The sequence below is a fragment of the Anas acuta genome, chromosome 3, assembly GCF_963932015.1.
Source record: "Anas acuta chromosome 3, bAnaAcu1.1, whole genome shotgun sequence".
NCBI lineage: Eukaryota > Metazoa > Chordata > Aves > Anseriformes > Anatidae > Anas > Anas acuta.
The window spans coordinates 50712523-50736195 of record NC_088981.1 but is presented as its reverse complement, the minus strand read 5'-3'; the positions used below and the strand labels follow the sequence as shown (position 1 = coordinate 50736195).

The 23673-nt window shown below is 40.4% G+C and overlaps 1 long non-coding RNA gene across 1 annotated transcript; it reads right to left on the bottom strand.

Moving 5' to 3' along the window:
- Positions 1 to 3310: 3310 nt before the first annotated feature.
- LOC137854072 (uncharacterized) lies at positions 3311 to 22128 on the bottom strand. Its single transcript, XR_011094945.1, has 2 exons — positions 22059 to 22128; positions 3311 to 4948 (listed from the first exon to the last, which is right to left on the bottom strand). It is a non-coding gene; the product is annotated as an uncharacterized lncRNA (long non-coding RNA).
- Positions 22129 to 23673: the final 1545 nt, after the last annotated feature.

The following is a 23673-nucleotide window of genomic DNA, read 5'->3' as shown; positions in this document are numbered from 1 at the left end:
ATTAATTCTGTCCATTGTGGAAGGTTCAGAAATACATTTCTGGGAAAAATATGATAGTAACTGTCTGAAGGTAGGTACATGATCCACGTCCTATAGCTCATACATCAAACAGGTACAACATAGTGACACACTGACAATGCAGGGTCATTCCAGAAAAGGTATTTAGAATTTTTAATTAAAATGCCATTTGAAAGTATATGAACACAGTCTATCAAAGTCACTTGGAGAGTAATAGAACTTATCAAAATGAATTCATATTAATCCCCTGACATTGCTGGCTCTCCCCAGCAAAGTGCTACTCACAGGGTTGTCCTTACTCATGATTACAATGGTGTTGTTTGTTTAATTTTATCTGAAATCAAAATGGCCAACAGGAATTAAACCAAGACCCTTTCTTTTTTTTAAGCAGTATGCATATTATTGAGAAGCAGCAATGAAAGCAGAAGGTACAAGAGGATGTTTTATAATGTATAGTCTTAATGATCAATTTTTCCCCCATCATAAATGCCCACTCATAACAGCCCAACTGAATTCACTTTGACTTTGTGTCCTCTTTGTATTGATTTCCCAATAGTAATCTAAGTCTTGCATTTATCTCAGGAAACTGACAGCAGAAAAGCAGAAGTTCCCATGCGTAAACAAGAGTTTTCTCACAGCACACCCGCTAAAAGCCACTCTTGTTTAGACAGTTAACAGAAAAGCACCATGCGATGTACTGGACAGATTTAGACATGTAAAGACTGAGACCGTCACATGGGGAAAATACAGCACTGGTGCTAATGAGGCACCAAATAAAACAGATAGTGAGACACGTCTGAATCCAGGAATTGTACAGAGTATGCTGGCACCACCAGGCTATCTCTAAAGTAGCCAGTGGATGTGTGCAGCACCATGCAGGGCTATGCCATGGTAATAACAGGGAGCAGCAGGGCCACGCCAGTGCAGCGCTCACAGCAGAATTAATGAGGGAGGGCAGAAAGCCATCCTGGCACCGCCTTACCTCCTCCTGTCCCAGAGTGATTCCACAGCTCCCTGCAGTGCACTGCAGTCTGTATCACAAGGAAAAACGTTGTGGGAAGTAAGCTGATCCACTGAGAGGTGTGTTGATGCTGCAGCTGGGAATGTTATGGGACGGTGAAACAGGCTGTCATACATCTAGTCTAGCCTATAGGAAACCTCAATCCACGTCCCTGAAAACACCCCCTAAAAATATCTTTACTCATGTTCTACTAATAGTAACGCCACTACTCTTATCAAACAAGGCATCCCTATTTCCTATAGGAAAAGAGAGACCTGGTTCATAGGCATTCCTTACAAGTGAATGCCTTTGGCAGTCAAATGCGCTCAGACAAGAGGGAGAACTAAACTTTGTGTTTTCTTATCCTGTGTTAGTTCTCCAACAGCAGAAAAAGTAGGATGTTTCTCTGTGGCATCTAGTCTGGAAGAGGTGTACCAGGGATGCCCACGGGATGGTCCCTCCACGTGCTATCAGTGCATAAGCGACAGAGCTGCTATTCCTGGAGGGTGCTGCTTCAGCTCCTGGCAGGCAGGTGCTGTAAGCTGATGCAGATCTCTGTGTGGCAGAGGCACCCTCAGACTCCAGGACTGACAGCACTTGCCAGTTAAGGAGCAGAGGATCTAATCCACAGGTGACCGCTTCCAGGGCCAGCTGCTCAGGGCAGGCTCCTGATGAGATTTTCAAAAGCAGAGGTCTGAATAACTAGGGGTCTAAATCCCTTGTTAAATTTGGCCCTGTGTATTTTCAGCTCATCTCAGGCATTATATAGAATCATAGAATATCCCGAGTTGGAAGGGACCCACAAGGATCATTGAGTCCAACTCCTGGCTCCACACAGGTCTACCCAAAAATTCAGACCATGTGATTAACAGTACAGACCAAATGCTTCTTGAATTCTGACAGTCTTGGTGCAGTGACTGCTTCACTGGGGAGCCTGTTCTAGTGCGCAACCACCCTCTCAGTGAAGAACCTCTTCCTGACATCCAGCCTGAACCTCCCCTGTTGCAGCTTGACTCCATTCCCTCAGGTCCTATCGCTTGTCACTAAAGAGACTAGGTCAGCACCTGCCTCTCCACTTCCCCTAGCGAGGAAGATGTAGACCGCAATGAGGTCTCCCCTCAGCCTCCTCTTTTCCAGGCTGAACAGGCCCAGTGACCTCAGCTGCTCCTAATACGTCTTCCCCTCTAAGCCCTTCACCATCTTAGTAGCCCTCCTCTGGACACTCTCCAAGTTTCACATCCTTCTTGTACTGTGGAGCCCAGAACTGCACACAGTACTCGAGATGAGGCTGCACCAGTGCAGAGAGGGACAATCACTTTCCTCAACCAATTAGCAATTCACAAGCTGGAAGTTACCTTACTGAATTATTCATACGCATATTTCATCTAATCAAAGTATTTCAGAAAAGCTGTTTGTTCACACATCAAAAAGCCAGCAAATGTCAAGTTCTGTCATGAATCCTTTGCTTGGTAAAGTGGTATCCACTAAAAAATTAAAAAATAATACTGTTATGCATCTACTGCTTTTATATAAACTGCCATCAGGATGTCATTACATATGTTAGGTCAAATTTTGGGAAAAGCAATGTATAGAAAAGGGACATATCCACAAGCTAAAAGTTTACGGTAAAGTCTGTAAATTAGGTCACTTCGTCTTCTGACTGCCCACACAAGTTGTGGTCCCTCACCGCATAAAACTTTTACATGAAACTGCCTTTGTTGTTCCTTCAGTTACCAATGCAACGACCTACTGCTTCCAACCCCAAAACAGAAGTGGGCCCTATGTCAGATAATATAAGCTTCACTACTTAGCTACAGCAGAGGGAAGGGAACATCCTACCAAATAGTTTGCCTCCGCTGCACAGGTAGCTTGGTCTTCCAGGCACTCGATTTCACCAGGAAGCACGTAACTGGCAGAGTGGTGATACAATGCTGAGAACTGAAAATGCAGGTCGAAATTTAAAAACCCCAGGCCAACAGAATGATATTCAAACTGCTAGAATAATTTTCTGATAATTCTCCACAAGAGCCTGTCCTGCACAAAAGTAGGCACACACATATACTAGGCGTAACTTACACTAGTTCAGGCAGGCTATTGCAACAGCCCAGAGCTTTTTTCCAACTTGGTTTTGACTCATTTCCCACACAGTTACATATATAAACTTGGCTTCCTATCATTTCCTTAACATATGCACATATAAACCTGAAAGTTTTAAAGCTGTGAGTAAAGTTTCATTTTGATTCTCTCCGTTCAGATTAGGAATTTTATTCAGTGACAGCTGTAGAGTAACTGTCAGAAATATGGAACTTTTTAATGTTTTAATTAAGAATTTCTCTCATTTGAATAATTCATTCTTGTTACTCTTACAATTTCACATGGTTAAAAGTGAAATACGCAAAGTAGCACGTAGATCTGCCTATCATAAGTTATTCCCACCCCCCTAAATTAGAGACTTTGGCAACAGTATTTCTGGAATGCAGTAAACATTTCCTTTAAACCTATACAAAATACATCTGGAAGACAATGACTATGAAAATGCCTGTGGAAAAGAGAGACCATATAAATCAACTAATCAGGACCTCTAAAGCAGAGCAATAATGTTCATAAAATTAAGGTAAAAAAAAAGATACAACTCAATTAACATAGTCATGAATGTTGGATATATAATAAATAGCAAATAAGTATTTGCAATAGGAGAAAGAATGTCATTCATTTACAATGATCTAGGACAAATAAATCAAAGTACCCTTGCTCAATTTATTGCATTTTACCCAACACCAAGGCTTCCTCTGGACCAATTTGGCTTATCCTGCAGTCTTTGGCCAGAGTCACGTGACTGGAGCAAAACTATGAATTGCTTTAAGCACTCCCAGATGCTGGGGTTGTCAGTCTTAGCTCATGTTATTTCCAATTCTTGTGGAAAAAGAAAGCATATATTCTCACTATATGGAGCTTTCAACTGAGCAATCTCCTGATGGAAAGACCTGAGTTTAAAAAACAGAGCAACCAACTTGATCAAGTGGTCTGATTTCTGTTGCTTGATGAAATAACAATTGATTCTGCTGTTGCTGCTGCTGCTATTATTTTACCTCCTTTATACTTTTACTTCTGTGCTTCTTGATGCAGAAACCTTTGCTCTTTCAGTGGGACCATGCGTGCTGCTGATTGAGCTAAGCCAGACTTTCACATCACACCTTGTAAAGGCAGCTAGTATTACCCTTATGGGAGGCTCTTTCAAAAGATGTAACTCTTTTTTTTCCTCTCTTTTTATCTCAAATTAACACTAGCAGGCTCAACCATATGTCATTTGCACTTAGAGAACAGTACACCCTGTCCTTGAAAGATCTGCTTAAAGTGTTGATGCCTTTTCATACTGAAATGGCATAAAGCAAAAAAGGGTGTATGTTTATAATTTTACAATGTTTGTTAATTTACTGCAAAAGAAAGGTCACATCACCTTCTTCTCAGCCTTGCCTCTTTATTCACAACCGCATCCATCCATCCTTGCAATAAAAGTCTGTTGCAAGGACTGTGTATAGCAGTCCTTGCTTACACTCTCCAGATGAGTTGCAGACCTCGTAGATTTGTCAAGTCTTGTGTTGGCCAAAGGATGGGGGATGACAGATGCGCATCTGGGTAGGAAATCTCAGTCTGAATTGGGTAATGGAAACCCCCAAATACAAAGGGAGATCACATGGTACATAAATCCCCCTGTCTGAGCAGATAACAGGAACAGGGTGGCAGGACAAGGCTATTTCTCCAAAATCCACACATTGCACCAGCTGCATCTCCACTCCTCTGGACCCCAGCCTAGGTTTCTTGGGCCAAGCACAGCACGATGAAGATTTATTCCTCCTGCGATCATCTGCGTCTGATCCCAGGTCAGGAAACAGCTACAGCACTACACTGCAAACGTATGAAATGCAAGTGCTGTGGAAGAAATTATGATACAGGGTCAAAACTGTGATTCTCCCACTGACTTCAGAGATTTGATTGGCTTGCTGATCTTGGCAAGAGTTGAATTACACCCCAAGAGAGTAATTAAACAACTACTTTAACTGCAATTCTCTTGAGTGTTACATCAGCATCCATACGGTTATAGATCATAGCAGTTAGAGGACAAACTGCACCTCTTATCGTTGTTCAAGCTCCAAATGACAGCCTTGTCTCTCTAACTCTTCTCGTGGTAAGAGTCTATAATTTTGCAGGTCTTCACTACTGCAAGTATTGGTCACACAAGTGCCAAAATGTCCCTCTCTTTACAAACGTAGCTTGTTTGTTCAAGCCAGGGAAGGTAGGTGCAAAACTCAACTCTGGTGTTTTGAAAATTCTTCTCCTTCTAACAGAAACTTAAATATTAGATGGAAATAAATCATGGTTAGACTACACCCTCAGCAAAAAGCAAAGGAGAAACTTTGGTGGAGCAACGACATATTATTTTAGAAAAATATGGAACCTGAATGCCTCCTAAAAACAAAAATAAATACTTTAAGCTTCAGAAAAGTGGAAATGGCTTCATTTTTAGCCTTGAGACTTGACCCAGGCGTGATCCCCCACAAGGACAAGTGACTGTGTATTGTATATGCATACAATGGACTAACTGTTAGACTAATGGGGGGCTGCAGGAGGTTTCTGGGGCCCCTTCATTAAACTAATGACAAACATTCATCTCTTGTTACAGAGGATACATTCTCTCCTATTTTCCTGACTCCTTTTGCAACTCACTGTATTTTCTATTTTTAAAAGTCTTTTCACTTGTGTTCCCTGAATTCTTAAGACAACACAAGATGAGTAAAACATTTTCTATTTATTACCAGTCAAAATTTCTAATATTAATACACAACTAAGGTTCTTGTAGCTACAAGTCTTCTGACATCATATGGGAGACATTTCAACTTTTCTGAGGTTGTGAATGTGGAAGTCTAAATCCATCTTTAGAGTGTTTTGGATGCACGAGAACTACAAGTTCAGATATTTGCTGTAGTATTGAAATGCTAAGCTAGAAGTTTTATTGTTTATATATCACTTATTATATGCCTAATACCAGAAAAACTCAGGATCTTGTACCCGAGTTCAGTGGACCATACAGTGGGGGTCAATTAAATTGCCCTGACTACTGCAAGCCAGGACTCCTATCACTCTCAAGTTGTAAGGAGACAACATGTCTTCCTCTGCTAACAGCCATACCTGTCTCCTGATGATCTATGGAATGACAAAATCTTGGGTGACACAGTTAATTTAATCTTCTCATTTAAATTCCTTCCAAGCCTCTGCAAAACTGAGTGACCAAATGGCTACATAGAATGAATCTCCAGGCCTCTGCTTCATTTGCAAGTATTTGAACAGATATCTGCTGCCTACAGGTCTGTGGAAATGTGAATCCTGGTTTACAGCCCTTACAAGCTGCCTTTCCCAAGTCCTTCCCTTTCCTCGGGTAACTCATTTGCTGTTGGGGCAAAATCACACTTCACCTGAAGAGGGTCACATATTCCCTGTATCTCAGCCATATGAATATTCCTTACACTGCATTTGTTTGATAAATTAAAGGGAACAAAATTAAAATAAAAATAATTCATCAACACTACCTTCAACCCTAAGGATGCCTTTACTTCTCACTGCTTGGATCTGCCATATAGGCCTTTTCTGTCCAATAGATTAAATAGGTTTGTTTTAGCAAACATACAGCTAAGCAACCAAAACCAGGAAGGGGACGATAGTAGTCTTTTTACTGGAGCTTTATGGCTGGGAAAACTCTGAGAAGCAAGCAAACATATCAAACGTTAAATCTATATATTTTTAGAAGAGTTTGGATAACATTGCTTATTAAATGGTGAAGGCACGCAAGTACCCCACGTGTTGTTTTTCTGCATAGCTCAAGACTTTTGTAAATTAAAGCAGGGCTGGAAGATCCCAAAGAAGTTTGGCAGAGAGGCTGTGAAACATTTTATAACCTTTACATCATTGTCTTATGTTTTTCAAGGGAAATTACTCATAGTGCGATTTCTACTGTGAGTAGAAATCTACTCCCTCCTGCAGCACCACAGGAAAGTTGCAAAGAGGCAAGGATTAGCTGGTGATAGCAAGGTGAGAATTTCCATAGTTTGTCCAGTGTCTCCTAATTTAAACTCTAACTATCCTTTACTAAGTGAATATGAAAACATGTTAGTGCTTTGGGAGCGCCTGCGGTCTGAAAGTGCCCGGTCTGAAACGGGACGCTTGGTGTGCTATATACAACTCAGTCATTGGCTTCAGAAAGCAGGCTGCCAGATGTTTGCACTTCTAGCACGCTCTGTAACATACTCTCCCCAAAATGAACGATTACATACCTGCTTTGGCAGTGTCGCCAACTAGAAGGAATTATTGAAGAGGGTGTTTCAGGGACAACAATGCTTAAAAGAAAAGTTCGAGAAATTTAAGAAGCAAAAAAAAAACAAAAAACTATCGGAAGTCTTGAAGTGTGCAAGACACTTCTGTAACAACAAAGTTGGACAAACTGTATTCTAGCTGAATGAAAGCAAGTTATAGGAAGGCAATTCCAAATGTGAAAAGAATGTAAAAAAAAGATACAGTAGGGAAATTTCCAAATTGAAACACATCCTGTTATCACCACCCAAATATTTCTTCCATAGCCATTGTTTTTCAACATTCTTCATCTAAGTGAGTGCCAAATAAACATAATGCCACATTATCTTCTGAAGGAGACATTGCCTACCAAATAAACCTAAACTCCTAGTGCAGTAGTTCAGTTTTGAGCTGTAATCACTGTGATGCAAGAATTCTCTTTCACACTTAAAAACAGTAGTACTAGACCTGTAGACAAAGGACTGAATTTCACATTGAACACAAGTACTACATAAGGAGGAAAGGTAAAGCCTATTGGAATCCTGCTGTGTTTTCTTTCTGTTATGCTTTTGAATGTGAGAAGAAACTGCTGTCATTAAAACTGTCAATTCCTGTTGGGATGTGGCTGGCTGGGAAATAAGAAATGCAAATAACTGAAAATAGGGAAGTGTTTTAAGAAATTCCAAGTGCATCATGTCCAGATTATGCACAATACTTGCAAAAGCCAGACACGGACAATCTGACACTGTCCCCACACATGGGTTCTCTGGCTGGCAGGGTAGTACCTCTTCTGCAAAGGCAGCTGTAGAGAATGTTCTGATTAAAAAAAAAAAAAGGACACATGGAGAGCACCTTATTGCACCTCAGAGCCATGTCTTAATTTTCAATTGTAACTACCCTTTAAAATAATTTGAACTTTTGATTTTTTATTACGTGGACTTTCCAAGCATGCAGTTATTATATTCTGTTATTATAGTGGTAGAATCTGCAGCAGTCTTTCATGCTGGCATTTTAATCACTAGTACTTATTATTGCAAAACTTCTCACAGGCAGGACTGATTGGTAAGATCAGACTTCACATCATTTACAGGGTCTGACATCTTACATAATTAACTAATTTACTATACACCATAGGTCATTGATTTTCCACAGGGGAAAAGAAAAAAAGAAATTAGAGTGAAACTGGCATCTATTACTTTCTTCCCATTGATCTTTCTGTCCATGATAAGTGTTCCTATTTTCACCCATTGTCATTCCACGAGAAATTTTATTACTTAGATAAATGTGTCACAGTCTTGCAATCTTGTTATCAAGATTTCTCTTTTTAGATGTGCAGTTTTTGTTTCTGAATGTGGTTGAAGCATTTTGCCCCATAAACATACCTGACAAAAATATGCTTTATATCTTTTCATCTTATTTCAGCCTTTCCATAAAATCAATATTCTGTTTCTGTATGAATTATAACTAGCTTCCTGAATAACCTACCTTGCATAATAGATTCTCTCTTATTTCTTACTGTCCTTAGTAACAGAAGCAAAAATGGAAGGGAGAAAAAGACAGCAGTGTTTTATGTTATCAGTTCTTTGTGTAACATTATGCTGCTGAATGACTGGATAGATTTTTCTAACTCAAATTGCAGTGTTAATATTTTGGAATCAGAGCAGTTGTACACATGATGGACATATAAACATTATGCATTGCAGCTTAATCCCTATTCCCTCTACGCTACAAAAAGGAAGCTTGTTTATCCATATTCAGCTTTCAGATGAGGCAGCTAGCTGAATATAATCTGGTTGAGGAGAAATATGTCATCTTACGAGAGTACAATTTCTTTGGTGTTTTGTTGTTGCAGAAATACCTGTCACATAAAAGGTTTTTGAACACAGGAAAAATGAATAAATTAATAGGTGATAAGCAAAACTTGTCTTTTACATTAGCCAGGGATACAGATCAAACTATAATACATAGCTTTGACCTGGAGCCTTTCCTGTGGAGGTTAGAAGTGATTTAGAAACACTGTTACTTTAGAGGTTTAAAAATGCAATTTCTTGCTTACAGAACAGGCATGCTGCTCTTGTCAAGGTTTTCAAAGCTCAGTGCAGAACGTGCCCTCAGCTGCCTGCCAGATGCTATGGGCACTGCTGACTCTGCTCAAAACCTGGTCCTTCCCTTTGCTTCCATAACTGGCTGCAATTTTGTTCTTCCTTCTGCCTCCTTCTTCAGAGGAGCCCTGTTGTCCTTCCCAGCCTTCAGCAGGCACTGTCATCCTCTTCTCCTTCCACACCTTTCTTCTGGGCAATACAAGCTATGAACACAATGCAGTTATCTTCTGTCTTAAAGATTCACTTCAGAACCGTCTCCAGTCCAAGCTAATATTGCAGCCTATCTTCCTCACTCTTCCTCTGTTAATACATTTGGAAAAAATAGCTCAGTGTCTGTGTTCTCTTCATGTTTTCTTCCTCATGCATTTTCCTGCCAGTCTCAGCTCTGACACCTGGGTATTGCCTTTGTGTTTTACCTCTCCCCTGTTCCGCAAACCAGAGCTGTATCTAAACACTACCAGTTCAACACAACCTATTCTGCCCACCCATTCAGACAAGTTGTTCCTTGTGCTTCTTTTGCATCTCTGTTTTGATAATTTGTTTTTCTATCTGTCTCTGATCACTACTTAAACAGGACATGGGGGGAGACAATACCTACTGAGTTAAATCCACGTTTGTCCCTTCAGAAGCATAAGCTGATGGGAGACAAGGAAAGAAAGAATACCAGAAAGAAAGCCAGAAATGAAAGCTGATGAAATAACATTCATTTTTGAGACTTCTGCTTTCAGTCACAGAGCAAGCAGGGCTGTGCCCCAGCAAAATTACTGTTGGGTGCAGCAGAGCAGAGTGGGAAGACCCAGGGTCACGTCAGTGCTCAGCAGTACTAATGAAATATTCCGGTGCAGCACGGCTTGTTCATCTAACAAGTCCCTTGGCCCGACTACTAGGCTTAACCCTGGTCAGAACTCTCAGGCATAACGCTGTTGATCTTTCCATTTGGGAGATAGATGCCTCTTTGTGGCCAAGATCTGAGGTGCTACATTATAAAGTGTTCTTCTCCCCTTGATGTGGGGTTTCCCAATGCTACTGAAGCCTCAAATTTAAATCCCTGGAGAATAAAACAGTGTGTGAATGTGGCTGAAGCTGGTATATATTAATAAACGACTTGAACTGCAAAAGGCAGAAGTGAAAATCAGTAGCAAGAACAGAAGTAAAAAGCATGCTGAATGGCATTTTCTGAAGAATAGACGTTTCAAGGTATAATAGCGATGTATGCTTATTGTATTGACTAAAAGATAGGACACTTAAAAGCCTTAATCTTAACCTAAGATGATGTGAAATGAGAAGCAGTCAGAATGAAGAAGTGCAGTCCAGGGCACTGACATTAAGAAGAGGGCAGTATGTCAGCAGAGACAACGTGCTGAACAAGTTGAGTCACCACTGGTTAACAGCAGATATTCAAAAGCAAGTGACCAAGTCAACTGGACAGCTTCAATAAACATATCAGGACCGGAAAGAGAAGAGTGCAGTATATAAGTAGAATGGAAGAAAGTAAAGCTATTCTTCTCACTATTGTGCATGTTCATTTCACAACATTTAGGAGGTATTCAAGCCTTCTCAGGGAGTGCTGTGCTTCTAAGCTACCAAATTCATAATTACGAACCATCAGAGTCTTATGACAGCACAATCACAACTCAGCAAGGCTCACGCCTGAGTGCATTCAGGTACCAACAGTGAATTAAATGGTTTCCAAAAGCACTTGTGTACACATTCTGCTGAATAGAAATCTATGCTATTATTTCAAAAATGTCTCTCAACATAACGTGAAAGGCCAAGCAGCTTTAAATTTTAGAGGTAGGAAAAGATTGCATGTCTTTGAATAAGCTTAAAAGTGGTGTGGCGTGACTCCAGGAACAATCCTAGCCAATTACGAAATCAGAAGGACATAACAGAAGGAGGCAGTAACTGCAGTTGTGTTTCATACTGTTACCTTCAATGAAAAAAAACGATGTGCAATGGGTACAGCTATGTATCATTCTCTTTTTTCTCTTGTAGCCAAGATCATAAACATGAAAAACACTTTCCAAAAAGGAAGACATGTTTTTGCTCACATAAAATACATCTTTCTGAGTTACTGTGGCAAAGGCTGAGCATCAAGATCATTATCCCTCCCCCCCCCTCCCCCCCACTTCAAACAGTCCTAGAAATTTGTTCCCTATGTATGGGCGAGAAGGTGTAGAAATTAAACGTCCAAAATTTTACCAAATAGTTTCTCAGAATCCTCACATCTCTTGGATCCCTGTATCATGTGTCCCTGGAGAGGAACAGCATTACAAAACAAAAAATATATGTGTATTTTCAGCTATTATACAGCATTACACATTAAGAATAAGTGTTTTGTTTTATTTCAATGAAAACAAACAAAACCAAAACAAAGCAGAAGAATGGTGGGAATAGGTCCATGAGGAACCTTGGTAGGTCATTTAGCACATCCACCGCTCCCAAGGTAGAGCTGGCTATGCCTAACCTACCCTGAAAGATCTAAGCACTAAAACATCTGAAGAGATATTCTTCAAACCTCTGACAATAAGGGACCTGCAGCCTCACTGAACCCACACTTCCACTGCTTCACTATTCTGACTGGTGGAAAGGTTTTCCTGATATCTCAGCTACATCTCACTTGATCCACTTTGAGTTCATTACTTCTTGTCCCGATCACAGCAGTTGTGGAGAAAAGTTTTATTGTTGATTTTCTTTTTCCTGGTGGTCTTTAACATTTCTGCTAAAACATTTCTAATTATTACCATTTTTCTAAATGATCTTTTCTCTAAGCTAACTGAAAAAAATTCCTGTGCTTTTCATCACTGATCTTGTTTCCTCAAGCTCTGTTCTCTGCTGTTGCTCTCCTATGACTGTTCAGTTCTTCAATACACTTTTTATAATGTAGTGCTGAAAAGCAGAGACAGTACTAAAGTTTGACAATGTCTTACCAGAACAGGCAGCTCTGCCCCGAGCCATTTAAGTCTGCTCTCTGGGACCCAAACTTCTTGTTTTCACAGACAATGCAAGCAGCAAGGTGATGAAGTGAGGTCTAATTAAGAGAATTATCAGTGAAAGTTGGAAGCCAACCAATAATCTTTCAACTAACATTTTCCTTGAAACATAACAAAAGAAGTCTAAACTCTTTTCTCTTACAGGTACAGGAACATTAATCATGGGTGTCCTGACTTCTTGGGCAACCTTTCTTATTCCATACAACAAATGACAGGATGTGCAAACTTTTAGCTTAAGCTGTTCTTTAATAAGGTTGTCATTTTCTAAGCAAGTTAGTAAGCTACTTAGAAACTAGAGGTAGGGATTCATTTCTGCAGTAAGTGATCCAGGAGCTTTATTATGCATTAAAGGTTTATTAGATTAGCTTTTGAAAAGTGTGGCCCAGATCTAAAAAACAATGTAAGATCAGAAATAAAATGTTTATTTTTATCTATGTTTAAAAATACCCCCAGACCTCCTAATCCTTCTTTGTATCCCTGTTCCAGACTTAATTTGTGTTTTTATTGCTGATTTTTATTTTTAGAGATAATAGTCAAAATACATCAAGGGAATATTTAAAACCATATTATATATACAGATTTTTAAAAGTTGCAAGAGTCATCTCTGTTTCTCTTCCTCCAAGCCAAAAGCATCCTATGGCTCAATTAAACTCACTATTTGCAGTTTGGGAAGGAAAAACCCTCCAGCAGCCTGTGTTCCTTCGTTACAGCCTACCTCTGTGCAAGGACAAACTGTAGCTCATGGCCTCTGCTGAGATTCATTGAGCATGACCCTGCTGCTGTATTAAAAGATGACCATGCAGCAAGTCTCAGCACCACAGGTCTGATGAGTTGTATTGCTCATTCTCTGGTGAGCTCCTGTTTTGAGCTACACCCAATAACCTTCTCCATGACAAAGTCTTGGCACAGATCTGGAAATCACAACATGGATGGTTCTCAAAGCACAACAGGGACATGACTGCCCCGAGTTAGGCTCCCTCCACCTTGCACAGTTTTCTAACATTATTCTAGCAGGCTGTGTACTACAAAATGTTTCACACATGACCCCCATGGAATATGACAATAACCTTGGTTTCATGCTGTAAAAACATTGTGGGCTGTAGTGCAGCTCAGATTGCTTCAGATGCTCTGAACGGGAAAGAAAAAAAATAAAAACAATCACCTCCAGGGGCCTCACTGCCTCAACTGAGGTCTCAAAGAAGTGCAGGGCTGAGCTCTGCACAGGACATCTGGGCACTTTCTGCTTGGAGGGCAGCCAGGCACTGGGAGGACTGACAGGATGTGTCCTACACCACTTGGCCATGTATTGCTTCCTTCCGTAGTTTACTTAGCAGTACAGGCATACCTAAATGGTCTGAGGCGAGAGGAAGGCTCAACACTCATCTCACACACTTCACATAGCAGAACTATGCTTGCCTGTAAATCAAGTGTTGCTCTGGTAAGAGCACCACATCTTTTTGTAAAATTAACTACAAATAAAAAAATTTGACAGTAGATTTGGGAACGCACAAAATTTTAAACCATCAAACCCTCTGCCAGATGATCAGGTTGTATCCTTGCCTTCTTGTGGGTAAGCATACAGAATTGTGAAACACATCAAGAGTAGAAATGCACAAAGTAAATGTGTTACCACAGGCAAATAAACAGCTCAGCTGGGTAAACTGTCCCAAAATTACACATTCCTTCTCATTATGTAATGAGAAACACTTTTCTGCCAGAAACATGTATTATTTTTTTTTTTTACTTATAAAACTTCAACTTTTAAGTCCCTCAAGAGCAGTATTAATTAACAACTAAACAGACCTAAACAGAACTAAAGGAAGAACATGCCTGTAAGGTTGTGCAAATACATTCTCCTACTCAATGCTATTGAGAAGTAAACAAAACCCATAACCCTCAGGATATAAGAATATAAGAAACAGCAATAAATATTTCATGGGGTTGGTAATAAACAGACAGGAAGTACTGTGAGACGATAGCTGGTGTTAGCTTCCTGTGTAAATAAATGCAAAAAAAACACACCCTGATCTGAACTTAAGTATGACAGGGAAAAAGCAAGGTGGTGGAAGGAAGAAGGGCATCCTCAGCTGAATTCCTGTGTTTCTGAAATTTCTTGTGCTGGATTCAGACAAAGTTTTATGCCATTATTAAGTTTGTGATCAAGCTGGTGCTCTGAAGTCTCATATCCTATGTAAAATAAAATTGTTCCTAAGAGTCATGACTGAAGAAATCCTTGATAACATGAATCGGACAGAACTGGCACAGACTTATCTTCAAGAGACCAAAGGCAAAGGAATAATTTTCAATTGGTGTGAACAGCTCATCCTTATACAATACTGACTCTGAAATCTGAAGATGACAGACTGAATATTGACATTGTCATCATTTACTGCAGATCATTTTAGTAGAAAAAATCTGCCAATATAAAAACTATACTTAAAGACAAGAATATATTTGTTTTACTTAGAGCAGTGATTCAGCCTCCTTGTATACGTATGACATTACTTTCACTTTGAACTTATTGTACTATTTCTGAACAGAATCTCAAAAATATGTTCATAAATTATTTTCTGAATACTTGTGATCATATGAATAATTGTTCAAGGCCATTTAGAAAAATCTAGAGGTAGTAGCTGAAAATTGATTCACTCATCCCAAATTGAAAGGTCATTTTTTCAAGTTTTTATATTATTTAGTCATTTTGACAATTACCACATATTTTATCAAATTAATTGCAAGTAAACTTTATTTTCCATTGAATCCTATTACTTAGAATTGGCTTTCCATAGGTTTCTTTTGGCAGTGTTTCTACTTGCTTGGTTTTTCAGGACAAGCTCCTTAAAGCAAAGCAAAAAGAGGAAGTCTTTGACAAAACTTGAGCCTAAAGCCTCATTAGCTCAACTAACATTTGGCTCCTCTGCTTTTTTTTGGCACCTAGGACCATCTTGGGGTGAAATTATATAGATTTTCAAAGTCTTCCTTTCAGAGACATAGAATGGGATTCTCTTTTACTAGGCATCTTAACAATTTGGTTTCTCCATTATAAATACATTATCAGTTGGTGTTTCATAAGTTCCATTGCTGTTGCATATTCCTCTCTGGATATTCTATGTGTAAATTGTGAGCATGCACATATACCTGTACATATGAATAATGACAAAGACACCACACCAGACTATTTCAGGCTTTTCACATCAACAGCATAGGCAGATAAGCACAAGAACAACTTATCTTTACTGGCCCAAATTTATAAATGTCGAATGCTAGGTAAATATATAGGACTTATGTGAAAAATAAACAACAAACAAAACAAAGCCATTGATACAAGAAAGGACCGGATGGCAGACTAAAGAGGGAAAGTGGAAGTGAGAAGAAAAGTTACCACCTGGATTTTTTAATCAACAGCAACAGTACAAGCTGTGAAAAAATGAAAAACAGTGCCTGAAGACATGGTAATGCTGTACTCAAAACTTTGTTTTTGAAGGTAGGGGAGCTTCAGATGGCTGGAAGTTTTGCAGCCAGCAATCCCTTTTTCTTGACTCCCAGAACTTCATCCTCCAGCAGAGGGGCAGCACCATATGTTTTTCCTCAAGAGGACATCTACAGTCTGGAAGGTTTGGAGTCAGTATTTTTGGGCTAGCTCAATGTTCCTTGTCTCCAGTTCAGAGATTTCAGTCCCAGCACTTACATCTGTATTATTGTTTTCAAAACTTTAAGACATTCTGTCCTCCAAGAAGTGTTTTTAAGTAATAAACCAAAACAAAAACCATGACTGGGGTGGAAATCATCACTCTTAATTATGCAAAGATTACTATGAAGGTCATCAGCTCAATTTTCCTCCTTCACTGTAAGGATGGCACCTTTCAGCACTAAGGCAAGGCATGTGCTCTGTTCTGAGTAAGAAAAATCACCTTGTGAGTCACTGGGAGAAATAAAGAGCTTGTGAATTTTTCTGATGCCTCCTGCACAGCTACTGCTCACATCTGTGGTTCCTCAGCTGATGAGACTTGACATCAGCACTTGAAAAGGCTGGCAGTCTTCACCTGTGAAGACAGTTTCTTACTATGTAATTTTGACCATCTGGATACAGCATCATTACTTTATTTCATTCTTTGAAACATCTCTTTTCATGAATTCCCAGGAAATCATGTTTCACTCTTCTGCTTGACTTAAGCTGACAAAGTCATCTATTGCATTCTTCCAACAGGTTGAGCTCTTCCTTCAAACTCTTTTGGCTCCGGGACAGATCATTCATCCCTGATTTTACTATTTCTCTCTTCAGTAATCTGTAACCTGTCTTGGAAATAAGTTTCCTACACTACTTCTTCAGGCTACCTCCTTTCTATATAGAATGTAAAAAGAATGTAAAAGGATTTTTTGTTTACTTGATGGAAGTTTTCACATACTTTCGGAACAGAATGCACAGCCCTATTGCCTACAACACTAGAAGTAACTGTAAATGAGTTTGGCATTAGCACTTAAGCCTTAAAAAAAACATTTTCATCGCTAAGAACATCATGAGGAACATTATTTCTCTTGGCAACAGATGGTTGAGTACACACTGAGAGTTTCAGTGATGAAGAAAATGTTAAGACATACCAAGAAGTAGTAAGGCATGCACAGGAGGTGGAGCTTAGATAGGTTGCCTGGATCATTAATAGAAAATTATCCAGACAAAGTGCCAAACTATATGTAGGAATGCATATGTATAGAATATATGTACTCAGTGGTGGTCTACAACATCTCCAAATGACAAAAACTGCTAGGTTTACAGAAGTGTGCTGGATCCCTGTCAGCCTTTTTTTTTTTTTAAAAAAAAAAATAAAGCTTTGGCTCTGAAGTTTAAAAACAGAACAGGAGAAACACTCAGCCATGGTAAAACAGAATGCTTCTTTTCTGAAAAAGATATAAACCTAAACTAGGCGAACAGATAGTACTCACAGAAACCCTACTTGTAATCCTGCTCCATAGATTTGGAAAATTTCTGTTGTTTTCCTTAAAGCTAGCATGTTAGCAATCCTGAACCCTTATTTGACTTTCCACTGGGAGAAAAACAAATCCAACAACCAAATTTTGAATTGATTATACTAAAGGTTTCCTGAACCTGGCTTTCAATCTTGCTGTTCTCCTACACAACATGAAGCCTCAGTGGAATTCACCTCAGCGTGATAAAAATTAGATACACTCTGCAGATTTTTGCCTTTCAGCACATATATAATCAACAACATATCTGAATAACTTCTTTCAAATATTGGCCACAGTGATCTGAATTTACACTGCACCATGACCTCTCATTTATCTAGCTACAGATGTTCTGGGGATGAAGGACCTGAACACAGTTTTCCCTGAATTGCACAGAGGTAAAAGGATCTCTTTCTGCATCTCCTCTTTCACAGAGTGTATAAAGCATTTACTCAGGTAAGGACTGAGTAAACAGAAGACTGGCCTCCCACCAGCATTGGATCATATGGGAGTCACAAGTTAATTCTTGCAGTATTCACAAAGTGGAACTGGTTGTCAATAAAGATGCACAATTGCAAACATCAACCTGAAAATATCACAATCAGCATTTCAGTCTCTACACTTAGACTCAGGTGCTCAGGTACACCACAGGTTGAATCAAATTTCTTCCTTGTTCAGTTTGCTATGCTGAATAGTATCTCAAATATGTCATTGAATTTTGAACATGGTTCTGCAAGCTATTTTAGACCCCATACATGGTATTTTAAAGCTCATATTATAATTACAGAAGCTGTGTATTACACGTACAAATCAAGTAACATGCAGGCATTCTGTAGCTTGGTTCTGCTCTGTAAGATCTGGGTGGCAGGTCACAACACCACCATTTAGTGCATATATACATTAAGCCATATATTCAAAAATTCACTAAGCTCCCAGAGGGCTTGAGTCTGGTACTGAGATGAAAAGACAGGGTGATCAAAACAGACAGCTTGTTACTTGTGGAAGAGCAGTTTTTGGAAGAGTAACTTTCAACAGCCCTGAAGATTGAATTCCTGTGGTTTTCCATATCTAAATGATGGGTGGCATCATCCCCTCCAACTGCCTCACCAACACACCACTGCTCCATTTCAGTGATACCCCAGAGTTGTAATGCCCAGAATACAGCCAAAAAGCTTGCCCAAGATGGTCTGAGGTTGGACATCTTTGCTGTGTTGGGGGACCATGAACACTGCAGAGCGACTCCGCACCCCAACCATGGAGTGCCCAGGATTCCTGCTTGTAGGGCTCATGATCTGCAAGAAGCTCAGTGCCAGCCACCCTCCAAACAAAGCCTCCTGGATGCCTGCCTGTACAAGCATTCCTGCCGTTATCTATGCTGTCATCACACCATTACTCAGGATGAGGTAGAGGTGATCAAACTAGGAAATTGCTTACACACAGCACTTACATGTATAATGTAACTGCACAAACACAGTGCATTGTTGTCTTTGTTTAGGACTGGTGAAAAGGGAGAACCCATGAAGCATGCTTCAAAACACCTAATTATTCAAACAGGTATTCAATAGCTCATGCATATTGTGGGAGTGTGCTCTCCTTGATATTATGTCCTTTGTCACAAATGCATGCACTTAAAAAAAAACAGTCATATAATTAGCATGAGTCCTATGAAAGCCAAGACGCATACAGTTCACATATTAATATCAGAATGTTTTATTTCAGCATTTTTATGAGCATTTTCACAGCACAGAAAAATATTATTTCACAGAAATAAATAAGCCAATATAAAAGCTTTCATTTAGTTATATCTGAAATCCTCAGTGAGCAGTATTTGTGGAACTGACTTGTTTCAAAGTCAAGAATTCACTAGGTTTGTTCCTCTTTCCATAAAAAGAGGCCCCTGAAATGTCATTAAAGTTCATGAAACAAGATGGTAAGTGACAGATGAGTGTCAATCTTGGCGGTTGTCACTACAAGATTGCACTCTACTGAAGTCGGAAAGAAACCTTTGATGCCTTTGGCTTTTTCTGAATAGATCATATTCTGTACAAGCCTGTTGAAGTTGAAAGTGAGGAGAGAAGAGGGTATCATTTTTTGCACAGTTCTATACTCCATATTACCATATGGGAAAATGGGCCTTAAAGTGTGTGTGTTGGGGGGGGGGGAAGTGGGGGGGAGCAACCTGTATACATTTATTTTTAAAGGACTGTCTTCTTAAAATATCTTAAATAGGTTCCCAGCATTGAGATTTTTGAGCACATCCTGAAAAGAGGTGGCAAATAGGATGGGTCATAGAGTAGACCTGTGTGAGAGGGGGATATACCCACAGGACTGTACCCACCTACAGAGAACATTCTGGCTCTACTAGTCTAACACTTTAATATCCTAGACCAGATCTAGAAGCACATTATTTTTAATTGGACCTTGATGGGCACTTTTGTGGAAAGGTAAGTGCAGGTAATGTTGGAGGAATACATTTGCTGGAGAGCTTTGGCAATCCAGTCAGTGTGACAGAGGGGAATGGGACAAGCATGTTGCACAGGAGAGTGCTGTATTGCTTTTGGTTTCACTCCCTTCTTAGGTCTCAGCAAATGCAGTGTTTAAGCATATCCCTAAATGAGTAATGTAAACAGCATGCTTGCTATGTCAGCCCCAAAGCCATCCCACTAAAAGCCAAGCTGCTGCAGAGCAGGAAGAGTGTGATGGTGATTAGCCTTCCTACTCCTGCTGCTCTCACTGCATTCCTGCCACTGCCTGCTACTAGGCAGATACTGCCCTCCAACAGCACTGCTTCCTGTGTACAGCAGGAGTGATTCCCACAGGTAGCAGTAGTTCATCATGGCCTCTTTGTGAATACCATCACTTTTGCGCAGTGACTTAGAGAAATAACGCTCTAGTAAATCTCCCTAATATAAAGGATGGTAGAAATTACAGCCACCAATAGATCAGGTTAGGCTGAAGTCAAAGCTCTGTGCACCATGGAGCCATGACAAGAAACAGAAACAATGAGTTGCACAATAATGTCATGAAATGGATAAAGAATTTCCCCCTCTTTCTTTCAGAGGGGAAAAAAAAACCTCCCTCTAAATTGCACAGCACAGTGTTCCCCATCTTCTCCCATTGTGCTGTAAATGAAAGGATGGTCCCCCACACCTCACAGCCACATGCCTTATCCCTAATCAGAAGGCACTATCTTTAGTGGTGTGAACTATCCTATAGCCTCTCTTGCTTTCTGCCATCACTGTCAAAATTTTTTATTGTTGTACACATAACCCTATTTACTGAGATTTAACTGAACTGCAACCAAAATAAGCACACACACATGCATACCTTAGACCTTCATTAGAAGTTCAGTTGCCTCTTAGCCTCAAGACAGAAGTGAAGTCACTCCCAACAGGTTAAGCATTGTGCAAGAAGTGTGCTTACATCACCACATAGCATCTTGAACTCTTACTCCCTTAAGCTGCATCAGTGTATAAATGATACCTACCTTCCTTCCTAAGGGAGGTGAGACTAGCTTATTTTTTATAGCTTAAAGATGATAATGAATTTATTAGCCACAAGGAGATTCTTTATATTGGCTTTGCCACTTAAAAACAATTTGTAACAACACTGTGATGACCTACACTAGGCAGATTTCACCCCTCCATTAAAAGACCTTATCCTTTTAAAGGCATGACTGCAATGACATTAAGTTAATAAATTAAATATCTGCCAACTTTTTTTCCTCTTTAAAGTGGACTGCTTGAAAACTGATGGGCAGTTACTCAGCAAGACCGTTCCTTATCACTCCACTAAGTGAGATCACAGAAAAAAAAAAAAAACATTTCCAAGTAAGCATAGTTATGCATGTGTATAATGTAGGGAAAATTACCTCGTGTTGCAAAGCACTGAACCCTGTTATTAGTATACGCACAGCCACATATGCTTAGATGAGATATAAAAACCGTCACTGAAGTGGAAAAACAGATCTGGAAGGTGAAAGTTATTAGAAGGGAGTAGAAGCAACAGGGAAAGGACATTTAGAAAACTACATAAGAAAAATACAAACAAATTGCAAAGGGAATGGAAAACACGCAAAGAGCTCTCCAGCACTGCTTGGCCAACCAGAAGTTAAGTTGTTTAGTTACAATGAAAGCTTTTAGGGAGAGCTAAAGAACTTTAAGTGATAAACCAATAGCCTAACAAGTCAAAGTGTGTTGGGGTAAGCAGGAAGCTGAAGAAGAATTTGAGAAAGGGGAAAGAAGTGATCCTGCTGGGGACAGGTTAAGGAGCCAGACCTGGGCTCAGTCATGGGAAGGAGCACACCTTGCATTGAGTTGTGTCAGGCAGCCGTGGGACACCCACTCCCTCAGCTCATCCTATGCTTCCTGACATGATAAGAGTTCATTTTCTGAGGGTAAAATACAGACATTTCCACAAGAAACACAACTGAGAAACATCACTCCTGCTGCCATAGCAGTCAGTGAATGCCTGGGAAGCATTACACTTACTGAAGAAGGTCTAGGGTGGTCCAAACCTGTCTGCTTTTGGGGTGCATGCTGTGCCTGCCCTGCTGCCCACCCTGCCCCAACATCCACCCCCTCACACCACAACCTCCACACGAGGGGAAGCATCGAGCAGAAGTGCTAGTACAGTCCTTACCTCACCAAAAGCAGCTCGCTACTCCCTCCCTACTTCTGTCACAGCCTCCAGCTTCCCTGCAGGTAGGAACTAATTAACAATTAGTAGAGGAGCACACCTCCTTTATATTTTTCCCTTTAATTTTTTTCAGCTGAGCCTCACTACAGGTGCAGCCACACTTGTGCCCCTCTGCTTAGCTTCAGCCCTTGCTGCAGCTGTGCTCCCAGCCCTGTCTCTAGCACAGGATTGACCTTCCCCACGAGCGTTTCAGCATCACCCAGCCCCAACCCATCCTGCTGCAGGCCCTGTGGGTTTCCTGCTGATAGGCCCAGTAGTCGGTCGTGCTGGGGCAGGGCTGGCATCTCCCACCACAGCACATCCTACCCACGGCCACTGCGGTCCCCCCAGCCTCCCTCACATTGCTCAGAGAGCTGTCAGGAAGCCAGATGTGTGGTGACAGAGCTGGCCCACCTCATTAAGGGAAGAATAACGACCCTCTCAATTAATGTGCGCCCCATCTCACCTTTGCTTTTGGGGCATCCAGCACAGCTTTGTGTGATTTCTGGAACGTCTTGGCTGGCCAGCAGATTGAATGCTTGCAGCTTTGAAGCAAAAAAGATGTTTTATGAGGCTGCCAGCCCTGCACACCCTCTCAGGGATGTGAAAGACGAGCTGTGTACTTCCTGGCACCTACTGCCTCATCCATAATCCCGACCCAGCAAGATGCCTTGCAGGCATAGTTAAGGTGCAGCTGAAGTGTACGAGAGATGATTTGTGAGCCAGGTGCAGTTTAAGCACTGGCAGCAGGAAAACACATTTATTTTATTTTTTTTATTTTTACATGAACAAACCTGAGGTTTGAGTGACTGAGAGCCGATAAATGCGGATGTGTATTTTTACAGAACATCTTTTCAGAGTAGAGATGGAGTTGGAGCTCTTACCCTCAGAGGCTGGGATGGAGCCATACCATACATGTTTATATGGCAGTACAGGAAGAAAGGTTATCATGTTTTAGTTAACATTTCAGACTAAATTTCTCTTAGCTAACTTTCTGCTCAAACCAAACCTCAACTCCCTCCCCTGCCTTTAGATTGCAAAGCGGTTTAACACTATAAAATGAATTTTGAAAACACAGCTGCTTGCCACAGCTCCCTGAGCTGAGTTAAATTTAGCAAATATATGTCTTGTGGAATTTAAATGTTATCTTTCTTCCTATTAAAAATTGCACGGGAGGCTCTACTGGAGTCCCGGCTGACCTCCAGAGCCAGTGCTTGCATGTGACCACCCGCTTGTCCCTCTCACTCTTTGCAGTAGCAGAGGCATCATTTTCACAGTCTGCTTTGGCTCACAGAGGTTGCTGGTAAAGCTGCTCTGGGGATTGCACCTCATTGACAGTGAATCTGTGAACACCTTTTATCTGGATGCAGATGTCTTCCTCGACCATGATTGACAGGATCCCAGAAGTGTTAATCAGGAAATTTCAAATAGTTTCAAAAGTATTTCTGCTAAAAGCAGCCTTGCCTGGAAGGGGAAGCGTTCCAACTTTAGGAGCATCAACCTGGAAGCTCATTGTTGGGGTGAACATAAACAACCTATAAGTACATTCATATCATCTTTGTCATACTCAAAACTCAGT